The sequence below is a fragment of the Sinocyclocheilus grahami genome, unplaced genomic scaffold, assembly GCF_001515645.1.
Source record: "Sinocyclocheilus grahami isolate Dianchi unplaced genomic scaffold, SAMN03320097.WGS_v1.1 scaffold118.1, whole genome shotgun sequence".
Classification (NCBI taxonomy): domain Eukaryota; kingdom Metazoa; phylum Chordata; class Actinopteri; order Cypriniformes; family Cyprinidae; genus Sinocyclocheilus; species Sinocyclocheilus grahami.
The window spans coordinates 777741-791551 of record NW_015505297.1 but is presented as its reverse complement, the minus strand read 5'-3'; positions in this window follow the sequence as shown (position 1 = coordinate 791551).

Below are 13811 nucleotides of genomic sequence, written 5' to 3'. Positions count from 1 at the left end.
ATATATATATATATATATATATATATATATATATATATATATATATATATATACAATATTACCATTGTCATAATGCTATAAATCTCACAATCATTACTGTATGCACTGCTGATTAAAATTAAAATAACTACTGTATTACTGCACAGTAATGAGAATATGGGAATCAGCAGACAAAACAATTTTGTATCTTTTTCTGTAATTTTTGGATTAACTGGTCTGGAAATGTCTATTTACTGTATACTGTATTTTTCTCCAATTTCTCATTCTCATAATGCTGTAAATCTCATTATCATCACTGTCATGCAAACAATTCTACAGTATATTATTTAAATGTTCAAATATTTACGTTTTATTGTATGCTGATTTAAATAAAAATGGAGAATATGATCATCTTTTTTTGTAAGCTTTCATTGAAATGTAATCTGGAATGAAATTTTGCTTATTTTTATGACAATAATTACATAAATCTCATCATTACTGTAATGAAAAATGATAAATTATTTATATTTTCAAGTATTTATACATCATAATGTTTTACTCTATACAAATTATTGGATTACTTTATTACAGCAATGTGAACGAGTTTTCCCCCCACTTTTTTTTTTTTTGGTAATTTTTTACTTAAATGTGATTTGGATAAGATTGATTAGATGTTCAGAAACAAAGATAGAAAGCCTTTCTTCAAATAATACTATTCATAAATTTCAGTCTCATCTACAAACCACAGATGTCATAAACAAACATGTTTTTCTCAATTCGATAAAACACCCAACAATTAATCTCAAACTTCTGAAACACCAATTATCAGCGCAATCAAATCCTGCCTCATTCTGAGTGAGCTATCCACACTATACAGCCGTATTTCCAATCCGATATTCTCGTTCCTGATCTCCGTTCAGATCAAAGACGGGCTGGGAAAGCCTGGTGTCAGCACTCTGGAGATACTATCGGCCAGACCCTCCGCCTGACATTAATAACGGCGGGCAGACATCTGAAATGAGAGGGGCCGTATCAGTCTAGAGATGAGGAGAAATCTGGGCATTGTGCTTATCAAAGAGCCCTTTAGAGATCAGCGATAGCCGCCATGCTAACCCACACGCTGCAGACAGGTGCATGCTAACACACCTCACACTAAATATCGGACACTGGGTGTGGATAATACACAGCTAAAATGTGACCCTGGAATTTTGAATAAATACGCTTTCCATTGATGTATGGTTTGTTATGATAGGAAAATATTTGGCCGAGATAGAACTATTTGAAAATCTGGAATCTGAGGGTGCAAAAAAATCTAAATATTGAGAAAATCGCCTTTAAAGTTGTCCAAATGAAGCTCTTAACAATGCATATTACTAATCAAAAATTAAGTTTTGATACATTTACGGTAGGAAATTTACAAAATATCTTCATGGAACATGATCTTTACTTAATATCCTAATGATTTTTGGCATAAAAGAAAAATCGATCATTTTGACCCATACAATGTTTTTTTGGCTATTGCTACAAATATACCCCAGAGACTTAAGACTGGTTATGACCTATTTAATGATACCAAATGATCTATTCATATAGTCTTATATGCTAAAGTACTATACAAAAAAATTTAATTAAATAAATAAGAAGAAGAAGAGAAGAAGAGGGAAAAAAGTAGCTCAAAGTTTTGGTGTGTATAGTCTTAGTGTGTAGTACTTTTTCAAGGACACTGATATGGTTTAGAGATGTTTACCTGCATTATTAATACACACATTTGAATTTACTGCAGTGATTTTTGGGTTGTGTCTGTAAAAACAGCAGAAAATTGATCATTCGCACACCTACTGTGCCATTAGCATTGATGGTGATACTTCATGTGTTATCGACAATTGTTTAAAGAGAATATATAATCAGATTTCTTTTAAATGGTACTCAACAAATGATAATATATTTGATTTTCATATTATTTACATTTTGTTATTTTGTTAAAGCTTATACTACCATTCATATGGAAAGTGAGAAACAACAAGTAGAAGGTAATGTACCTTAATATTAAATACAATAGACAGCTAATTGTCTGTGATTCATTAAAACATATTTAATGTAATTATTTAACATGCTTTCAATAAAAAATCACGTCCTTGTTGGAGTAATCAAGTCAAAAAGATCTAAAAACAGCACATAGAAATTAAGCAATTTTTTTGACTTGTTTCTGAACATATTGTGCAAACTTCATCAGTGCACTAGTTCAAAGAATAAAAGGGAAAAACAGTATATAATCTTTCATCAAGATTATACATCTTGCTTCGCCGGTTTCCTTTTCAGCTGATGTCACCAAGCCCTCTTATTTTCCAACCACTTGTCCTATAGAAACCGCTAGCTGTGTCAGTCCAAGAAACGCCCACTTTTCATGACCCAATTTATTTTAATGGGTAAAATAAAGTGGTTGAATATCACAATTTACTCAGACATATTGCACATGTAAAATGGGTGAAAATACTGTTTTACAGGTCTCAACTATAATTTTTCGAGGCCTGTAATTTCAGTAATACACTCAAAATTGAAGGTTCTTTCATCATTTACCCACCCTCACGTAACGGTGCTTCCATGAAACACAAAGGAAATGTTTAGCAGAATGTCCAAGTTGCTCTTATTTCCATACAATGAAAGGACAGCTGTGGTTACCACTTCACTTTCACTGAATACTCTTTCAAATAAAGGTTTCAAAAGGGATTGCTTGCAGTGATACCATAGAAGAACCATTTTCAGCTTTCAGTGAAGAGTTGGTAAAAGAACCAGTTTTCGTTAGTGTGAAGAACATTTTAATAATCTAAAGAACCACTTTAAATAATCTATTGTTTAATGGAAAGGTTCGATGGATGTTAAAGGTTCTTCATGGAAACATCAATGCCAATAAAGAAGCTTTATTTTTAAGAGTGTATGGAAAAGAACATTCTGCTAGATAACACAAACACTCTTAAAAATACTGGTTCCAAAACGGGCTTTTGCAGTGATTCCATAGAACAGGGATCCTCAAATCTGGCCCACGAGATCCACTTTCCTGCAGAGTTTAGCTCTAACCCTAATCAAACACACCTGAGCATGCTAATCAATGTCTTCAGGATCATTAGGAAATCACAGGTAAGTAAGTTTGATCAGGGTTGGAGCTAAACTCTGCAGCGCACTCGCCCTCCAGGGCAAGATTTGAGGAACCCTGCCAAAGAAGAACCATTTTGGGTTCCCAAAAGAACCTTTCAGTAAAAAGTTCTTAAAAGAACCATTTTTTCTTAATGTGAAGAACATCTAAAGAACATTTTCTATAAAGAACCTTTAGTGGTTCCATTGATGTTAAAGGTTCTTTATGGAACCATTGATGCCAATGAAGAACCTTCACTCTTAAAATAAAGGTTCCAAAAGGGTGTTTTCGCAGTAATTCCGTATTAGAACCATTTTTGGTTCCTCAAAGAACGTTTCAGTGAACAGTTCTTAAAAGAATCAATATTTTCTTAGTATAAAGAACTTTTTCTTCACTATAAAGAATCTTTTGTGGAATGGAAAGTTTACATGGCTTTTAAGTTAATCATGGAACCATTAAGTGTTCCGACTATTACAAGCAGATAAATCCAATGACTATCTAAGGTGCAAGCATGTATAAAGACAAAAGGATCTAAAACAAAAGGTGCAGAAAAAACCTTTCTAAAGTTCCCTGACCTTGACAATGTGCCGCCAAACCATCTGTTCTTCAGTTAAAACACTCCCACTTCTACAGTCTCTGTGTCTGCTTTCATAAACTCTCTCTCTTTCTCTCTGTCTCTCAGTTTCGCTGGCTCTCATTGCAGTCAAGTCACTTAAGCACAAAACGGCATTTATTGTTTGACAATTGCCATGCCAGACTATCTGCCGCACCTCTAATTTTTCAGTCATCCAATTATTAATGGCCTTTGTTGACTTTGAGATTACCGCTGATACTTCCTCTTTTCCATAATGTTTCCAGCTTGACATCAAGCTGGAGAAGGTCTAACTCTGGTTCCCCAAAGGACGCCGCCCAAGAAACCTTGACATGCACAAAGACAGGCGCGCGGATGAGCCTGCCCTGCCGAGAATGATAAGGTGACCTGTGGGATTGCTGAGATTATCTCTGTCAAGCACTTGGACGCAGTGCAGTCAAATGATGCATCATGCAGTCATTTTCAGCGGGAAAAATCAATTTCTTTACTAGGTCGTTATTTGCTTTTCAAAGTACCCTTGTAGTCTTTGGCTCAGAGCACTTATCAATTTAAATGTTGTGAATTAATAATGTTTTTAAGCCACGTTTCTTGTAGAAGCAGGGAAACGCCTCCACCATCACTGTTTTGTCAGTCCCATGTGGGTGGCTATTCGGTGACGGAGATAAAAACCTTTGAATAAGAATAACACACAAACCGTCTAAATATAGAACAGGTCTTCATTTTTAGAATTATAACCCCAAAAATAATTATGGATGAAAAATCCAAAACAAGTTATAAAAATTATGAAGGAACATAGGATCATGCAGCTTTGTGTCTCATTATTATCGGTTTACTAATGTACAATCATACTGTTTATTTGTAAAAGTCACACATACAAGATGAAATAATGCTACAAAATAAAGTACATTTTTAAACTGTCTATAAAAATGTAAGCCTACATATATAGCATTGTTGGGTGATATAACAAAACAAATCCAAACACAACTTTAATTAAAATAAAATGTATAGTAAAAATATATAATATAATATAGATAATAGCTGTTTTGTAATATAATACAAATTTTGTAATGTAAAAAAATTATTTTGCTAAAAGAAAAAGGAATTTATTTTATACAAAATTAACAAAATAAAATGTATTAGTAATTGCATTTACAAGCAAAAACCTATTTTTAAAATAAACCTCAAAGTTTTTATTTTTCAACTATTTTGGATGCATCTTGATATGTAAATGCAATGAAAAGTATGATTTGTTTCCCAATTAAATATGTATGTATCATCATCATCATTTAGCAATTTTGGCCAAGCAGATTCTAAATTATTAAAGCAATATGTTAAATAGTTACAAAAAAACTTTTTAGCTAAAATAAAATAATAACATAGTAAATAATATTATATTATTTATAACTATATGAATCAATATTAATAAGAAATGTTATCTAAATAAATTTCATATAAAGCCCAGTACATTAGTGGATGCTTAAGAATTTAAAGCCCTACAAGAAGACCTTATTAAAGATCATCATCTTCTCCTGTTCAAATCTCAATCTTTTCTATTACAAACAACAAAAAAGCTTCCAAAGAGTGTGCCACAGCTAGCACACAAAGCTTAATTGTTCCAGAGTGGCATGATGGGATATGCCAGCTCCTCCATGACTCTCAGTGAGAGCGGGAACAGGAGGGGCAGTTCTGGGAGCGCTGCGGATCACGGGTGGCTCAATTAAACATGACCTTCCTCTGCCCCTGTCTCTCGCCGCACCGCTACAGGCTTACATGCAAATGCTGACCCTCGGCAGCCACAGCATCATAAATAAAAGAATACTTATTATCCATTTAGTAATATTTCCAAGTCTACCTTGATGGGCTGTTCTAACAGCCAGTGCAATTATTCTCCATTGTTTCATTGTTCAGGGCCTGGCTGGTTATTCTGAAATTTAGCTGGTGACAATGGATTACTCTGAACTTAATTGTTTTAAACAGTGAATAACAGTAAGTAATAATTGGGTTGATTATTACAAAATAAGTATATATATATATGTATATCAAGACAAAATATCAAGAGAATTTTTATATGAAAAAACATGAGCGAAATAAAGTTAAAATAAAACACATTTTATTTTGCAAAAATAAAATAAATTCAATATAAATTTAATTCATAAGCACCAGCTCAACTAAAAATAGACCTATTTATAAAATATATACCACATATCATATTTATGATTGATGAATGAATGAATTTTTTTATTATATATATACTGTATATATATATATATATATATATATATATGCTATTTTAAATGAAATATTTATGATGTACTATATAAGTAAAATAAATCTGGAAAATAATCATTCAGATATATATTTTGCATTTTATACAAAAGTAATACAAATAAATCAATATTAACTGCATCTACAAGCAACAGCTCAACTAAATTTTTAAACTAAATTTTAATGAAATAAAATAAAATTATAATTATTATAATTTTTTTTTCAAAATATAATAATTTATTAAAATGTCTTAAGTACTTCCTTAAATTTTGGGGTGAAATATGAGGCAGACTTGTTCATGACAGAGATCCACCCATTCAGCTTCACTAGTCATGCTAAAGATGTTCATTTTAAATGAAATATTTATGATGTACTATATAAGTAAAATAAATCTGGAAAATAATCATTCAGATATATATTTTGCATTTTATACAAAAGTAATACAAATAAATCAATATTAACTGCATCTACAAGCAACAGCTCAACTAAATTTTTAAACTAAATTTTAATGAAATAAAATAAAATTATAATTATTATAATTTTTTTTTCAAAACAGAGAAATCATATAATAATTTATTAAAATGTCTTAAGTCCTTCCTTAAATTTTGGGGTGAAATATGAGGCAGACTTGTTCATGACAGAGATCCACCCATTCAGCTTCACTAGTCATGCTAAAGATGTTCAAAAGCATCACTTCAGAGGATAAATGATAGAGACACAAGGGGGTGTGAACGAGAGAGAGAGAGAGAGAGAGAGAGAGAGAGAGAGAGGAAGGATCGAGATGGAGGGCAACTGACTCACAAAGATGTGATCAGACAATCGGCCAGACATTTATGCTAATATATTCGATATTCCTCGAGTCTCCCTGGCTGCAGCGGAGCACATGGGCAGCTGAGTGATGGGGAGGAGGGTGGACCAAGTGGGAACGTGACGGTCGAGCCTTTGGTGGACACACACGCTCCCCTGTCACCTACAGCACAGCAGATGTCTACATTCAATCCCAGCAGCACCGCCTTTCCCTGAATGGAGACAGGGCAGAGGGGTGTATAGCCAAATAAAAGAGACGCCCTTTTTCACAACGGGAAATGGAAGTACACATTCAGCTGCCTGGAGGCAATCCAGATCAGTCACTATTGCCAAACTAAGAGCGGCAAATTCCTCCACCATATGGTACATTATATACATCCTTCAGATGTCACCGTGCGTACTGTACGACAGCTAAGCTTGGCGGTTACAGAACGGATCAGACAATCGGACAGACATTTATGCTAATATATTCGATATTCCTCGAGTCTCCCTGGCTGCAGCGGAGCACATGGGCAGCTGAGTGATGGGGAGGAGGGCGGACCAAGTGGGAACGTGACGGTCGAGCCTTTGGTGGACACACACGCTCCCCTGTCACCTACAGCACAGCAGATGTCTACATTCAATCCCAGCAGCACCGCCTTTCCCTGAATGGAGACAGGGCAGAGGGGTGTATAGCCAAATAAAAGAGACGCCCTTTTTCACAACGGGAAATGGAAGTACACATTCAGCTGCCTGGAGGCAATCCAGATCAGTCACTATTGCCAAACTAAGAGCGGCAAATTCCTCCACCATATGGTACATTATATACATCCTTCAGATGTCACCGTGCGTACTGTACGACAGCTAAGCTTGGCGGTTACAGAACGGGAAGGCGGTTAAATCTAAATCCTACGAGGAAGATGAGACCTCAGATGGTCGCTTTATTCCAGATGTATCAATTTCCTTGGATATTTAGTCCATGCAAATGCATATGCTGTACTGGCAGGGGTGCCGGCTGCAAATGGCCATATTCCAGAAGCAAATATTCTTTTGGCCGGAATAATGCAATTATTATTTTCCTAGCCATCAGGGTAAGTACACGGTGCCATCTGTTACACAAAAGCAAACATACACATCTCAATTACAAAACAGACAGCTGCCGTGTGCGATGTCAGCGGTGCACGAACGAAGCAGGATGACCCGGCGACAAGGTCCTTTCGAAAGCAGCTTTGCCACCACCTCGAAAACTCAATAAGAAAATCCCAAGCGGCGTGATGTTATCTGCGCCTCTCAATTTGCGTCGACCGTAACTACAAACCTGGCCATTAATCTGGGAAAGATGGTTGTGCATCCATCACGTATTAATTATTGGAGATGAACTAATCACTCGGTGCAGAAGCCAAGCAGAGAGGGATGAAAAAATCAGACAAGTGAAAAATTTGGCAGCATATGCCTATTTACATACAGAAGTTAAATGATAACAGCTATATAAACGGCCATCTGTTGAACTGAATAATAGGGATGCAGATGAAAAGGGGAGTTACTTCATTTACTGTCAAATGTAAAACCTCGTTATCAGCCGAATCTGAGAGCGGAGTCAAAGACCGTCGAGATAAGAGAGAGAAAACACGTCCGGAAGCACATTAACTGTATTATCAAAGAGCTGAGGGCAGGTGGTGCCATTGTTTAGCATCAAGGTAATGTCGGCTGTACAAGAAGAGAAGCTCGTACTCGCTGTAAAAATCTGCTGGCTTCTCCGGTCTGCACACATGAATCTAACACAAGGTGGTCAATGGCCATGGAGGGAAAAGCAATTTCACATCCTTCACTCGCTGACCTGTGGAGAGCTGAGAGGAGGGGACGGATGGACAGAGAAAAAGCCTACTGAAAAGAGTCACGCTAAAGCACATTCAAATATATAAAGAAATTTGCAGCCTAAATTTGCATTAAATGGTGTTCGCATTCTGTCGTGGAATTAGAAATATTTTAAAATGAAACAGAATATTAAATGAAAGATAATTTAGGACAGAAAGAAGAGTATGATATTATTAATTATAATAGTTAATAATAGTTTAAATAATAATAATATTTATTATTACTACTACTACTCCTACTACTACTAATTATTATTTTTTAATAACAAATACATTATTTTATTTAATAATAATAATGAAAATACTAAGTAATTAAATTATATGTTAATTATTAATTATATTTTTAAATTATATTATGTAATACTAATTCTACATGTGTGTGTGTGTGTGTGTGTGTGTGTAGATATATACAATTATAAAAATAATAATAATAAATATTATTTATTAACAAATGAAATATTTTAAGAATAAGTATAATTATAAATATTTACTACAGATTAATTAAACATCCTAATGGAGATAACTTGCATCCAACATGTGTAACCTAGGATCAAAACCACTCTACAAAACACGCCATGAAATCACACTGTCCATGACTATTGTGCAGTCGGTTTGAAATCACAGTAAGGTCCAGCCGATGTCATTATGAGGACAGTGGACTCCATGACTGGACGCTTCCTATCTACTTTCAAACGGATTGAGGAAGAGCTCGATTTAGAGATTAGTGCTCCTCTAGTGCCCTGCGAGGCCGCAGTATCTGTCTGAGAGCAGAGCTTGGATTTGAGCAGCTGAGCGCTCGTATGATTGAGCCGCGGTGCTAAAAGGTCATGCTATCGACTGTGCCTAGTGTAATGGCCGCAGGATGGTTCAAGCCCTGAATCTTTAATAACCTCCATCATTAGCTCTTAGGAAATCAGCGCTTTCACAGAGTGGTTGGAAGAGATCTATTGGCTCTTACCATTGCAACGCAGGGCTGTAACTTACAGGGTTACAACATGTAGGGTTAAACGGCTATTTTCAACCATTATGCTAGATAAAAAAAAAGGTTCAAGGAGACGTGTTAAATCTGACCGATTGTACCACTCCATTAAGGCTATTCAGACCACATTATATTTATGCTACTGTGATGGTTATTTCTGATAGACAAATGTTCATAGCAAAAGGTTAAAAAGGCAAAAATGCAAGACAGACTTAAGCTACAACAATCCTGAATGTGGTATGAATTCATTTCCCCTATATTAATCAAAGTTTAGTTATCAAACACACATTTACAATAAGCTAAGCTATCCTGGTGATTACTTGCATGGCTGAGCACCAAAATCTAATTTCAACAAATGTTAATTAACTACTCACAGCACCAGAGTTAAACTACAAAACTAGCATTTATATGCAATCATATATAATATAGTCTATTTTTGATAACCCACAGCACAAAAATGCATAGAACTGTCAACACAGAAAAGCTTGCAAATTGCTCGTGCAATTAACAATGAAAATAATGAACTACACCTTATAAATTTGTGGCCTCTAGGACAGATTAACAAAGAAAAAGGTTTAGCAATTAAGATCAGGAGAGTTATGGGATAAGCTTAACCAAGTAAGATAATAAAACCTACTTAGACTAAAGACTTTACAAGCACTTTATCAGCTGGCCAACCTAAAGATAATACCACAGAAAAAGAGCAAGCCAAATTCCAAAAGCCAGGATTTTGAGAATTAATCAATTATTTGATAAAAATCTTCAATCAATGAATGCTGCATTAATTTAGAGTGTGCTTTAGTCTTCTCGTCTTAACTCATATCTCAATCCTTCTATCTAGCAGAATATTTTAATAGTCTTTTACAGCCACTGTTGCTTTTATAATTTAGAAGACTTCAATATGTACCATGTTCAGTTCTGACATGTCATAGCAGCACTTGAACCTGATTGAAAGCATATGTTCAATGTGGAATCATAGCGCACTGCATAATATGCACTGTATTGTTTATTTATACAGCCTGATGTTTTTAATCTTCATATTTTTATCTGAATAAAAAAACAAACAAACAAAATACACACATCCTGTGCACAGTATGCATACCGCATAATACTTTCTTTCAAAGTATTATTCAAAGCATTGTATACTCTCAGAAATACATATGATTATTTTACATTGAATTAAATTGAGTAAAAATATCCTAATTTTCCAGAGTCATATCATCTCTGAACAGTATCATCTCTGGTTCATCTGTCAAACTAGAAATGAAAGATGTGCATTGAAAATCGAATGCATTGCATAAAGTATTACTGTATGCAGTATATTTGCAGTTGCTGCCGTGTGGTTTGAGTTTGAGCTCCGTCAAGTTAATTCTTTGTCGTCTAATTTTTTATCTTAAAATCAATTTTATACACCATCCTTTTTCAGTTCTATAACGTGTGAATATATCCCCTATCGTATTCTACAACAAAAACAATCAGAGCGCCTTGTTATCACTAGTTCTATTTTTGACTTTCCGAGTCAGCTATTAGCATATAGCCCGCTAGCATCGCCAGCGTGGTTGCCGCTAATCTCGCTTACATTAAAATTATTATTCTTTAGTTTGGGTTAAACAAATCAATTTTGCTTGGTTGGAACAGCAGCTACGCTAACTATGTTTGTATTTGTTTCTCTGTAACTAGGATTTACACAAGCTTCAGTCTGGATCCAGAACACCTGAGAAGAGATGATGCAACCCCTCAGAGGACCTCAGATGATGCCAACCCTGAAACAACTTACAGAACTACCACATTTTGCTATACGTTTGATTGCATCATATAATAATTGCTGTTAATATTATTCATCGTCTGTTTTATTACGTCTTAAATTGATTTTTCCGTACTGCTGGTTCGTCTGGTCAGAGGAGAACTGGCCCCCCGACTGAGCCTGGTTTCTCCCAAGGTTTTTTCTCCATTCTGTCACCGATGGAGTTTTGGTTCCTTGCCGCTGTCGCCTCTGGCTTGCTTAGTTGGGGACACTTCATTTCCAGTGATATCGTTGACATGATTGCAAAGATATTATTTAAACTGAGCTGGATGTTGACATCACTGAATTCAATGATGAACTGTCTTTAACTGAAAAATTAGTGTTTACTATTGTCATTTTGCATTATTGACACTATTTTCCTAATTAATGCTGTTCAGTTGCTTTGACACAATCTGTATTGTTAAAAGCGCTATATAAATAAAGGTGACTTGACTTAACTTGATTTGTAAGGCAGGTCATTCAGGTATTTAGATGTACAAAGTAAAAAGTCCAAGGCCCAGAAAGGTAAGGACATCGTTAAAATAGTCCATGTGACATCAGTGGTTCAACCGTAATGTTATGAAGTTATGAGAATACTTTTTGTGCGCAAAGAAAACAAAAATAATGACTTTATTCAACGATTTCTTCTCTTAGACGCAGATTCATGAGAGTACCACAATGTATGCTAGTGCATTCCTCTGCTTGCAAACAAGGCATAGCGCATCCGGGTCCTATGTCAGAACGCCGGCTCCTGTGTCAGCAGCACTACGCGGATGCGTCGTGGTACTCTCGTGAATGGCAGTGGAGACTGACCCTGGGAGAAGAAATTGTTGAATAAAGTTGTAATTTTTGTTTTCTTTACAATTTTTTTATCGATGTCCTTAATGCAAAGTTCTGTCATGAAACTCTAGATGGTGCAGGCTGATGGGTCGTTAATGCAAATTTATGATATTTACAGCGTTAAACTACTTGGCACAAGCTGATTGGTTCATGTTGCATATGCTTACTGCTTTACATTTAAATGGCTGCTTAACATTCACTAGAGCAGTTCACAGCATGCTTTCAGAGTTCCTCTGAAACCCTCCATCTTCCCCAGCTCCACCTGTATGGGTCCACTACGGGTTATTATTATTTATGCTATTTGTGCAGCAGCAGGTCTTAAATACTCACAGCAATGTATTGGCGTATGTATTGGCAGTAACAAGTTCCTATACTCGCTTTGTAGCAGCAGTAGCAGCAATAATCTACAACAACAGCATAGACCAACAGCAGCAGCAATTCAGCAGCAGCAGCTTAGCAGATCTATTCTGCCAAGACCAAATACATTAACATTGTCATATCCATTACCATGCTAAAATCTTCCAAGAGTTGTCATGATAGAACTACCTTTCTGGGCTTGAACGTGGTAGCTGTGTTGTTGTCTATGCAGGGTCAGAAAGCTCTCGGATTTAATCAAAAACATCTTAATTTGTGTTCCGAAGATGAACGAAGGTCTTATGGGTTTGGAACGACATGATGGTGAGTAATTAATGACAGAATTTTCATTTTTGAGTGAACTAACCCTTTAAGTATATAAAAATGTTTTGCATTATACAACCATAAATGATTACAGAAGTTGCATGCTATGTTTTTGTCACATGGCCATACTGCATGTTAAATTCAGTCTTTGAGAATAAAATTTGAGGTTGGTATCCCCTCTGATTCATTTGCCAAACTAGAAATGTAAGGTTGAATCCAGTGCACGGCATTGTGGCATACCGTATTTTGATTTTATACTGAATATTTTGAACCCATATCATCCAGGTACTCTTAGACCGTGCACAGTATATATAAGGAATCCTGTTTAGTTTTTTTCTTCAAAAATAGATACATACATTTATACAGTATGCCGAATCCAATTTTGAGTAAAAACAAGTCTCTGAGAAACGAGTTATACTGTTACAGTAACTGGTACAGTGAGCATCTTGATGGCACCTGTGCGGTTAGATCCCCTCATCCAAGGACAGCAAGAGACGATTCTGATGATTTGTGTGAATTTTCAACCAACGGTGAACAGAAGCTGCCTGTTGTGCAGCCGTGTCTGGTTTGATTGAAGCCTGCTAGCACTCGAGATGAAGCTCAGCTAGACAGGACCGCAAGAGTTCTGAAGGTCACTTTCTCACCGTCTGACCTCGCCGATCTGTCTGTTTATTGAACGGCCTGGGCTCAAGCCAACAGAAGTGGGGAACGCGCTAGCATTCCAATGAGAACATCTCTCCAGTGCTTAAAATATGCAGTGATGAATGCCGCAAATTAAACAGCAGCTAATAAACCCGCAGGAGTTTATCTAACACTAATTTGTCCAGATTCTCTTCCGCACCATTGGACGAAAAGAGATTGGAGAGTGAAAATCTCACGTGCACTCACCTGTGAAAGCCCCAGGT